Raw genomic sequence first — 9,873 nt, 5'->3', positions numbered from 1 at the left:
AGGCTTTAACCTGGGTCCCTTCAGCCTGGAAGTCCTGGAAGGGTTGACCAGGAAGAGCATGATGCATGAGTGAAGAAGGGAAGAGGCTGGAGCCCAAGAGAAGTACGAGAGAAGCTCACCCAGCAGTGATTCTGGGAAGACTTGGTTCACAGAGTCTGGAAGGGGATGGGGATTCAGTGAAGTAGCATAGAGTGGCTGATGCCAGAGAGAGGCCAGGATGGGTGAGGATCGATGGAGGTGGCTCCTACGAGACGAGCAGTGAGGCTGGAAAGAGCGCTGTCTGTCAGGGTGGGTGGTGCTGAGAGAGACCACAGGATGGTGTGAGGAGGTGGGATGGTGTCTGGAATCACACTGGCCACAGCAGGAACAGCAGCGTGCCCAGAGTGAAAACAGTGGACGATGGTGGTTAGAGATGAAGGGACTTGAGAGTAACTGATGCTGAAGGAAAGGATTCAGCGTGTGGTACTTTGTGATGGTTTGAGCTCTGCCACCTTCTGAAGACCTGATGGAAGCTCTGAGATCCACCCTCAAACTTGACCCCCTACAGACAGACTTTACATCTGTGGTGCAGACTGCACACACCCTGTGAAACCTACCGGGACTCCAGGAGGAGCCGCAGGCCCCTTCCCCAGGAGGGAAGATGCTGGGAGGTGGGGAGACAGTGGCGCTGAACTGGGGACACTCAGGCCTTTCCTTGGAGCCCTTGCTTCCTTCTCTCATTCAAGGCCACGCTTCCCTCTTTCACTAGGACTGTTCCCATTTTATAGGCAGAGAGACTAAGGCACCAGGACTGGGGTTAGGGGTTATTCTGATTAACTGCCTGCAGCAGAGGCAGGAGGCAGCCCGGGACTGGGAGTCGCGTGGACTAATTAGCCTCTAATTGAGTTCCCTCTCCTTCCTCTCTGGCATCACAGTGACATTAAATTACAGGATTCAAACATATAATTTCCTAAACTTAAATGTGATTTATCTTAATAGGACTTTGTACCGGGTCACTTTATCATGTACAGTGTCAGAGACCAGATCTATTATTCACAGGGACTATTAGGGAATCAGAGACAGTGGAACTTGGAGAGACCTTGAGAGGTCAGCTTGTGTTCAACTCCGTGGCCCCCAGCCCAGCTGCCCCCAACCCTGGGCAGCACCTCGCCCCATGCTGGTGGCCTGTGGATGGATAGCTGGGTTTAAGTGTGAGCAGAAAGGGAGAGACCCAACCTTCATAAACCGGATATCCTGCCTGGGGTCCAGCTCAAAGCTTTGTTGCTGTGAATCATCGCCTCAATTTCATAGACTGTGTATAATGCCGGCCCTACATCCACGTACCTTCATTCTGTCTGGCCAGTCACTGAGCTGGGTGGTTCATTAGAGAAATGGATCAGAGTCAGAATATCTCAGAGCAAGAAAAGGGCTGGTATATTATATCACTGATTAACTCATCAGTTCATTCGCTCAGTCATCATGTAGTTTAGAAAGGCCAGCCTTGCTGTACAGATGGAGAAACACAAACCGAGAGAGGAGAAGTGATGTGCCCAAGAGCAGAAGCAAAGCTTCGATTCAAACCCAGGCTTCTGCAGGCCAGACCATTTGTCCTGTCTCCAGCTGCCCACCAGCTGACGTGTGCTCTTGGCAGGTGGCCATGGGGGAGTAGAAGGCTGATGTTTATCTCCATGATGAATTGAATTCCACTTGGCAACTTGATCTTCAGCCTTTGTGACTTTGGGAAGACAGGGGGTGATCAAAAGAATATATTTTTCTAATGAAAGACACCTTTGGAAATACAATATACCGCTCTGTCAGCCTCCCGAGTCAGGGGAGGAGAGATGGGGAAGATCTGTGGTGAGCAAGGCTGCCATTGACAAGTTGATCTAAACGTGTGCGGGCCATCCAGTCTCTGGAGCACCAGCCATACTCTTGAAATTGTGCTGAAGAAGTTCAAACACAGAGGGGTAGGGCTCACACGCAGTTCTGAGCTGCAGGTCTGGACCCAGGCCACTGGAGCTTGAACCCTGAGTCAGCTTGAGCGTTTAATAGCCCTGTGCCCGGCCAGGCAAAGACTTTGATACTCACTGTCTTGGTTTCCTGTTCTGTAAAACTGGGGTAGGTGGACTTTGCTCATCAGGTTGTTCTGAGGATACAGGAGATAAAGCATGTAAGATGTGTAGTGTGGGGCTGGGTAGATACAATGTGAATCCCCTCCCTGTAATGCTGGCTTTTATTAAACACACAGTTACCTGCTTTTCCCAGATCAAGAATAGACAGAGCTGGGCACAATCTTCTTGGGGCAGCATTTGCCTCACTGGTGATCGCAGACACATGCTTCTGAATTGAGGGGAAGGAAGGGGAAGCCCCTTGAGACCTGAGTCTTCTCAAGCCCCATCCTCGTGGGAGCCAGGTTTCTAGCTCATAAAATGAGGAAAGGAAGCCCTTTTAGTTTTCCTGTTCCCAGTTGTGGAGTGAGGTAGGTTCCCATGTGTCAGGAGCAGCGTGGGGATCAGGGAGGTTAAAGGCGGTTTAGACCCAGACGTTACAGTCTGAATATGGCTGAGATGGGTGCTTGTTTTCCATCTGTGACAGCCACATGGACAAACTGCTGTTTGGAGGGGGAGATGATGTGGGGGCACCAGGGGTCGAGGGGCACCAATGTGCAAGGGCAGCTTAATGGATTCTGGTCAGGAGGGGCTTCAGGGAGGAGGTGACGTTTCAGCTGATGGTTGAAGGAGGTGGAGGTTCTGAGTTTTTAACTTAGTTTGACAAAGATGGGAAAGTACCTGGATTACTGGAAACTCAGTGGGAAGGGATGGGGCCTTATAGGTTTGAGGTGTGTGTGTGTGTGTGTGTGTGTCAGGGATGAGGTTTTATAGGTTTGAAGTGTGTGTGTGTGTGTGTGTGTGTGTGTGTATAGCTTGGTTAAGGCAGCAAGACAAGATAGGGAGGAAGCCTGGTGCAAGTGGGGCTGGGAGAGAGGTGGCACTGAGTGTGTGTGGCAAGCTTGGCATTTACTGCCTCGAATCAACAAGTCATCACAGAATAGGCAGCTGATTCATCAGGGGTGGTCCCGGAGGCTGTGATGCTTAAGCGGGGAGCTGAAGGCCTGGGCATGGCTGGACAGGAGGGGAGAAGCACAATCATGAAATCCCAGGCTGTCAGAGGATAGAGAGATAGCCCGAAGGACAGTCAACCGTGTTCCCCTCAGCCCTGAGTTGAGGGTAAGAATGGAAGCAGGTGGTCGAGATAATGCATGGATTGCAGTTGGAGTCAAATTATTCAGCACCCTACGAGCCCTGCAGCCACCAGGATCCAAAAGACAGCTCGCCGGCAGGGGGCTGATGGGGTTTCTTTGGCTCCAAGCCCCTCCCCAGCTGACTCAGGCCCGCAGATGATGCTATTTGGTTGATTGGCCCTTGACTACACATCTGTCTACCTGGGCACGGAGGATGCCGGCCATCACTGAGGATGTTAAATGCAGATTTGTGGCTCAGTCTGTGGAATCCATTCGGCACGAAGAGAGTATGATATTACCCAATGTTTATGGATGGCTGCGTCTAAAATATCCATTCTGAAGTCCACTGAAGGATGAAATTCCTTGTTACTTTCGTAGATTCTCTTGTCTTATTTCCCCCTCTCTGTAGAGGAACATAAAGCATTAGTATTTTTAGCTCAAAGCCTGGTCATTTTTCTAATCATACCTGAATGAGAAGGAAAAGCATTTTGTTGGGGGAGGTTTTGATGAAAACAGTCACAGCCTGAAAAGGGTCCTCTAAAGCAACCCCTTCCCAACCAGGGTCTCTTAATTTGTCACATTGGCCTCATCTGGATGCTGAGGGCAGCAGCAGCTCAGGATGTCTCAGCATCTGTCGGTGATCCTGAGGCTCATCAGGACTCAGGATTGAACTCTTAAGCAGCCCAGCCTAGAGCCCCACCCAAGAAGAAAGTAGGAACCAAGCTGAAGCCTCAAGTCCTCGTCCCTGTCTCTCTCCATGGTCAGCATGTCAGTGCTCCTGGGGGGTTTATTTTAGTGTTTTTATTTATTCTTTGGCTGCTCTGAGCCTTCAGTGTGGTGCAGGGGCTTTCTTTAGTTGTGGCAGGTGGGGGCTCCTCTCTAGTTGCAGCCTGCGTCTTCTCACTGCGGTGGCTCCTCTTGTTGCGGAGCACAGGCTCTAGGCAGACAGGCTTGGTGGTTGCAGCAGACAGGCTTGGAGGTTGTGGCTCTCCGGCTCTGGAGCGCAGGCTCAGTGGTTGTGGCACAAGGGCTTAGATGCTCCGCAGCGTGCGGGTCTTCCCGTGTCAGGGATCGAACCTGTGTCCCCTGCCTTGACAGGTGGATTCTTACCCACTGCCCCATCAGGAAAGTCCTCGCCTGGGGATTTTGTAAAACGTCTCAATACTCCATGACCCTGGACTGAAATGCTTTTCACTCCACTAGCTGCACCTCTGTCCCATGTCCGTCATGGTTCTCCGCTACCCAGCAGTCCTGCCTCCTCCTTGTTTGCCAAATTAACTTTTTTGCTGGTCCCTAGTAGAACCATCCACCCCTGCCTTTGACCTGCAGTGCATCACCTGCCATGCATTGTGGTGTTCGTGCCTTTACATGCCCAGTGATGCCTTCCTTTATGTCTAAACTTTCGGATCTTCTGTGTATAGATAGTGTCAACTGGCACCAAAGATACGCGCTGAATGAATGAACCCATGAGTCAATTGACAGAGAAACATTTCTACTGACAGCCTAGAGCCTGTTTCACTATAAAGACTGCAGCTCACCCACACAGAGCATCTCCCCTTGCCCACGTTACATCGCTGTGCTGTGTACTCAGACTTTCATCTAGGGCATCTCACTCAGTAATGATATCATTAGTGATGACATTAGCGAACCCCACTCTGGGCGGTGGGGTTTGAACTGCATGCAGCTGGGCAGTGATACAGACACAGACCTTGTACTCTCAGAGCAACAACTCTCAGGGTTGTTGTTGTTTAGTCTCTAAGTTGAGTCTGACTTTTTTGCGGCCCCATGGACTGTAGCCTGTCAGGCTCCTCTGTCCATGAGATACTCCGGAATACCAGAGTGGATTGCCATTTCCTTCTCCAGGGGATCTTCCTGACCCAGGGATTGAACCCACGTCTCCTGCACCAACAGGTGGACTCTTTACCACTGAGGGAAGTTCATAGTCTGCGTAGAGGCAGCCCATGACACAGGATAGTGGGGCTAGCAGAGTTCCAGGACAGGCAGGATGCAGGACGCTATGGGAGTTCAGGACAGAGTATCCTGCTCAACTGGTGATTCCTGGAGGGATCCCTGGGGAAGAGCCTTTTCTCCAGAGACAGGTAGGGTTTCCAGCCCAAAGGACACAGGAGTACCTGCAGGCTGGGGACCCGGCACGCCTCTGGAGGGGACCTGGGCTGGAGGGTGTGGTGTGCTTTGATCTGGGTGGTTACGGCAGACCTAGCTGTGTCTACCTCACCTCTGGATGCCTTCTCTTGCCTTGATCTGGTGCTTAAAGGCTGGAGGAAGCCTCCCTGGGGGTGGGGGACCAGCCTTGGGCAGTGCCCTGCCTGCCTGCCTGCTCCTGAAGCTTCAGGGTGTATCCTGGAGGGAAATCCTTCCTGCTCAGTGAGTCAGCTCCTTTTTCACATATCCTCTCTCCTTCTCTGAACACTGTGCAGGCAGCAGCCCAGCCCTCTGTGAATTGTTAATCCCCCCGCAGCCCCCGAGGCATGCTGGATGTGGGATACTTAAGAGGCAGGCACAAGAGGCTGAACACCTCTTGCTATCAATACTGATTTCAATCTGTCACTTAACCTCTAAGGCTTTCTTCCTCCTCAGAATGGGAATAACGCACCCATTTCCTTGGCTTGCTTTAAGGATTAAATACAAAAGCCTATGTTATCAGTAGCACATAGTAGGTGCTTTACACCGCCACTGCTTTCCCTTCTTTTCCATTAACAGAACCCCCAAAACCCAGGTTCTGATCATTCAGCTCCAACTAATCATGATGCCAGCACTTACTGACCGTCGGCACCCACCATGCACTTTACCACACTGCACCCTCTGGCGATATTAATGCCCACTTGACAGATTTCAAAATAGAGGCTCAAAGGGGTAGTTACTTGCTCAGAGTCCCAACCTTAGTAAACTGGGGATCACCCTGGCAGTGTGATCCCGGAGCCCTCGCTCCTCCGTGCCTTCCCAAACCTCCTCCTCCGCTGGCTCCATGCATATGGGCTGGTGGAGACCCTTGTTCTTGCACCTTCCAGTCCTTCTAAAGTAAGATGCTGTGAGCAGCTGACTCGCGACATGGGGAGGAGCACACTGTTGTAAATAACCATCGTGGGAGAACAGGAGGCCTATTCTGGACCCCACACCCTGACAGGTCCTTCTCTCCCCAGGCTCTCGTTTAATCTGGAGGAACATACACAGGCTGGTTGGATGCAAGTCTGCGTGTCGGGATTCAGAGAACAGACTCAGGCAGTTGTTGATTACATCAAACGCGTCACTGGGCCTGCGGAGGAGGTGAGTTCCCTCCAGGGAAAGGCTCCAGTGCTTTTCAGGGGAATCCCAAGGAGGTCTGATCAAAGCTTGGGTGGCCTGTCTGCTTCTTCTGAAGAGAGGACGCCAGTGGTGCACACGTCGGCACCCACAGATACCAGGTGTGTTCCAGTATCACCTCACTTCATTATCTCACATGATCCAATAGGGAGGCTCCATGGATGAACAAGCTGAAGCTCTCAGGGGCTAAAGACTTCAGTCCCATCACACAGATTGGACTGGATTCTAGATTCAACTTTGGGTCTGTCTGGACTGAAATCTGTGCTCGTCTGCCTGTTTTCCAGCTGGGCACCCTCTTGGAGAATATGCTGTGTGCACCAGAGTTAAGGCAGAGGCTGCGGGTTAGGAATACAGGCTCTCAGTGGTCCTTTCAAAGACCAGAGTGAGACGTGGGCCGTAATGATCAGCAGCAGGGCATCAGAGGCACGCTCTATCTCCATCTCATGAAAGCCTCCCACCCCCTGTAAAGTGGTGTTGTCAGGGTGCCCATTTGACAGAGGGGGAAACTGAGGCCAATGCTGAATGAGAACATCTGGCCAGTGAGGCCAGGGTGGTGGACTCGAGTGAGCAGTTAGCGTCCAGAGGTTCTCTCTGGGTGTCCTGGCAGTTGCGGGGCAGGGCAAACACAGGAGGCCACTGCCTTTTGTGATTTGGAGCTGAGTCGGGGCTCACGAAAGAGGGTGGTGCCTGGGAGCAGTGCACGCGTCAACACGGGGGGACAGCGAAGGTGAGGGAGCTTGATCCCTAGGGAGGTGGTTACCCTAAGACTCAAGCTGGGACACGGGGTGAGGCTGCCATTGGAATGAGGCAGAGGCTGAGTTCTCAGGAAGAGGCCTGGGGCCAAGAGTCGCCTGCAGGAAGTGAAGCCCACAGAGGAGGCTGCCCTTCTTCCACTGGCTGGGCTGGGCTACTCAGTTGGGTCCATCAGTCTTGATGGGGAGGGGAGTGGGGGCAGCAGCAGCCTTCAGATTAGATCCCTGTGACCCCCCACTCCCACCCCACCGCTGCCACATCTCTCTTCCAGGAGCACCATTTCTCCCATCTCCTACAGAGCTGGTGGCTGCAGGCTTCTTCATGGGAGGGGTCCCCACTTCACAGCTGGGCACAGCATGGACTGAGGCACCATCAGTGCTTCCAGAAAAATGCCAATCAGTGGGCAGGGGTGGGGTGGAGAAGGAGGAAGATGAGCCAGCCCTTCCCACTGCCTGGCTGAGCACTACTCACGTTTCCACAGGGAGGAAGAAAGGCTCTGCCTGAGTTCTCACGAAGGGCTCCGGATTGCCCCTGCACATTGCAGAACTCCCAGGGTCTCTGTCCTTGGGAAGAGAAACACACAAGACACCTGAGGATGGGGGTGAAGTGGGAAGGAGAGAGGCCAAGACAGAATCAGAGAGAGCGAGAGAGTGCCAGCCATCCCTGGGCAGAGCCCCCGCTGGCCACACACAGTGGGAACGGGCACGTCTCTCAAGCCCCCACACAAGAATCCACTTTTGAGCCATGCAAGGCATAGCCTTTTATCCTTGTTCACTAGAAATAATAGCTCTGCACCAGGCCTGGTGAGGAATGGGACTGGCATTCAGTGAGCTGGGTCTGCATGGGGCGGGGGTACTCTGTGGAAGAGGTGGCATGGGCCCTGGTCTGCATTTCCTTTTACAAAGGGTTTTTCCTCCCATGTGGGTTTGCCTTCATGCCTGGTTCTGGTTCCCATCTATCACAGCCCTAGAATCTTCCCTCCTCTGCTTCTTGCAGCTTGAACCTCAATCTCCCTCTCTCCCAGTCATGCAGACCACAATCTACAAAGGCACTTAGCTCCAACCTGTGTTCAGCAACAGATGGCGCCTTCACAGCCTCCCAGCCTTGCATCCCCCTGCCTTTCTTTCAGACTCCTCTCCTTGCCTCATTTGCTTCCCAGTCAATTACCTTAAAAGAACTGCCTGCACTTATTTGCCCCATCGTTCGGTTTTATTCTTGTGTCACCATCACTTTCACCACCCAACTCTATGGAGATGGTTTTCTAAAAATACCAGAAAAGTGAAGTCGCTCAGTCGTGTCCGACTCTTTGTGACCCCATGGACTGTAGCCTATCAGGCTCCTCTGTCCATGGGATTTTCCAGGCAAGAGTGCTGGAGTGGGTTGCCATTTCCTTCTCCAGGGGATCTTCCCAACCCAGGAATCAAACCCAGGTCTCCCGCATTGCACACAGATGCTTTACAGTCTGAGCCGCCTCCTAAATGTCACATCCTAGTGACTCACCACTACTGATCCTATGTTAGATGCTGTTGACCATGAGTTTCTGCTCCCAGCCTCCTCCTCCTTTGAATCTGGTGACCCATCTCTCGTGGTCCTTCTACTTCTCTGCCCATTCCCGTGGGTGTTGTTGATCTCCGTGGCTTCTTCCTTCCTCTGGTCTCACTGTCTTCTGCTGGAGTAACCTCTGGAAGACTATGGACTTCATCCACCATCTACCTACACATTGATGATGCCAAAATCTCTCTCCTCAGCTCTACTCAGGATTTCACATTGATGTGTGGTTGCAGGGGAGCCGGAGTGATGCTTTGGATGAGCCAGGATTAGGGACTGCCAGGGTGTGTGTTTCAGAAGGTTAGATTGGTATGGCAATTAAATGAGTTGTTGTGAATGTAGGCAAAACAATAGCCTTTTAATTCCATTTAGATAGGAAGCAGAGTTAAATTAGAAACTCATTGCAATGTAATTGTATTTGCCTTCTTTTTAGCCTGTATCTTTGTTATAAATTAATTGACTCTATATGCATGGGTTTGTTTCTGGGCTGTCTGTTCTGTTCCATTGATCTATGTATCCACTTTTTTTTTTAATGCCAGTAACATACTATTCTGATTTTTATAGATTTGTAGTATAATTTGAAGTAAGAGAGAGTGTATGCCTCCCACTTTGTAGTTCTGTCTCAGGATTGCTTTGACTTACTTGGGGTCTTTTGTGATACCATTAAATTTTAAGGTTATTTCTATGAAAAATGCCATTGGAATTTTAATGGAAGTCTGTAGATTGCTTTGGGTGATATGGACATTTCAACAGCATTAATTTTTCCAATCTGTGGACATTGAATATCTTTCCATTTATTTGTGTCTTCTTCAATTTCTTTCATCAGGATTATATAGTTTTCAGTGTACTGATCTTTCACCTCTTGGTTAAATTGATTCTTAGGTATTCTTTTTGATGTAAATGGGATTGTTTTCTTGATTTCTTTTTCTAATAGTTTATTGTTAGTGAATAAAAATGCCACAGATTTTTATATGTTTATTTTATATCCTACAAACTTACTGAATTCATTTATTCTAACATTTTTTGGTGGC

At 50.7% G+C, this 9,873-nt stretch overlaps 1 long non-coding RNA gene across 1 annotated transcript; it reads right to left on the bottom strand.

Moving 5' to 3' along the window:
• Nucleotides 1–801: 801 nt before the first annotated feature.
• On the bottom strand, nt 802–8,991 carry LOC132342820 (uncharacterized). Its single transcript, XR_009491340.1, has 4 exons — nt 7,766–8,991; nt 3,422–3,623; nt 2,232–2,319; nt 802–2,125 (listed from the first exon to the last, which is right to left on the bottom strand). It is a non-coding gene; the product is annotated as an uncharacterized lncRNA (long non-coding RNA).
• Between the last annotated feature and the right edge of the window lie 882 nt (nt 8,992–9,873).

Source organism: Bos taurus, chromosome 18 (genome assembly GCF_002263795.3).
Source record: "Bos taurus isolate L1 Dominette 01449 registration number 42190680 breed Hereford chromosome 18, ARS-UCD2.0, whole genome shotgun sequence".
Lineage (NCBI taxonomy): Eukaryota > Metazoa > Chordata > Mammalia > Artiodactyla > Bovidae > Bos > Bos taurus.
This window is presented reverse-complemented; position numbering and strand designations above follow the sequence as displayed.